The sequence below is a fragment of the Neofelis nebulosa genome, chromosome 3 (genome assembly GCF_028018385.1).
Source record: "Neofelis nebulosa isolate mNeoNeb1 chromosome 3, mNeoNeb1.pri, whole genome shotgun sequence".
NCBI classification, from domain to species: domain Eukaryota; kingdom Metazoa; phylum Chordata; class Mammalia; order Carnivora; family Felidae; genus Neofelis; species Neofelis nebulosa.
In genome coordinates this window covers 191900585-191901123 of record NC_080784.1, presented here as the reverse complement: position 1 = coordinate 191901123, position 539 = coordinate 191900585, and the positions used below count along the sequence as shown (strand labels likewise).

Sequence of the window (539 nt, the reverse complement as noted above, 5' to 3'; positions counted from 1 at the left end):
AGTCCACTGATCAATTTAGTCCTCCTCTGACTTGACCTGCCAGCATCACTTGACTGTCACCCCATCCTTCATCTTTATTTACTTTCTTCCTTTGCCCTGACTCTCATCACGTCACTTCTATCTCATGGGCCTTTCTTCCTCAATCTTCTTTCCTGGTTTATTCTCTTCCTTCCAGTCGTTTAAAGTAGGAGTGTCCCAGGGCATAATCTCTAGGACTCTTTCTTGGTAGTCACTGATGACTATCAAATATCAGTCTCTGTCATCCTTAAAAAGGGGACATACTAATCTTCTCTATTTCGTTCCAGTTTTAGTGTATGTATTGCCGAAGTGAGTGCTCAAATGTCTGTCTCTGGAATGACAATCTTACCTAACTCCAGACTCATACACAGAACTGCCCACTGGATATGTCTATATATGTGTCTAATTGGCATTTCAAACTTAACATCCCACAAACTGAAGTCTTAATTTCTGTCACTTCTGCTCACTGCCAAATCTGCTTGTTTAGTTTCCTGAACAAAAATTTTGGAATCATTCTTGAC

General features: G+C 40.4%; 1 non-coding gene across 1 annotated transcript; it reads right to left on the bottom strand.

Moving 5' to 3' along the window:
- Positions 1 to 226: 226 nt before the first annotated feature.
- On the bottom strand, positions 227 to 335 carry LOC131508233 (U6 spliceosomal RNA). The gene has a single exon (XR_009259938.1). It is a non-coding gene; the product is annotated as a U6 spliceosomal RNA (small nuclear RNA).
- Between the last annotated feature and the right edge of the window lie 204 nt (positions 336 to 539).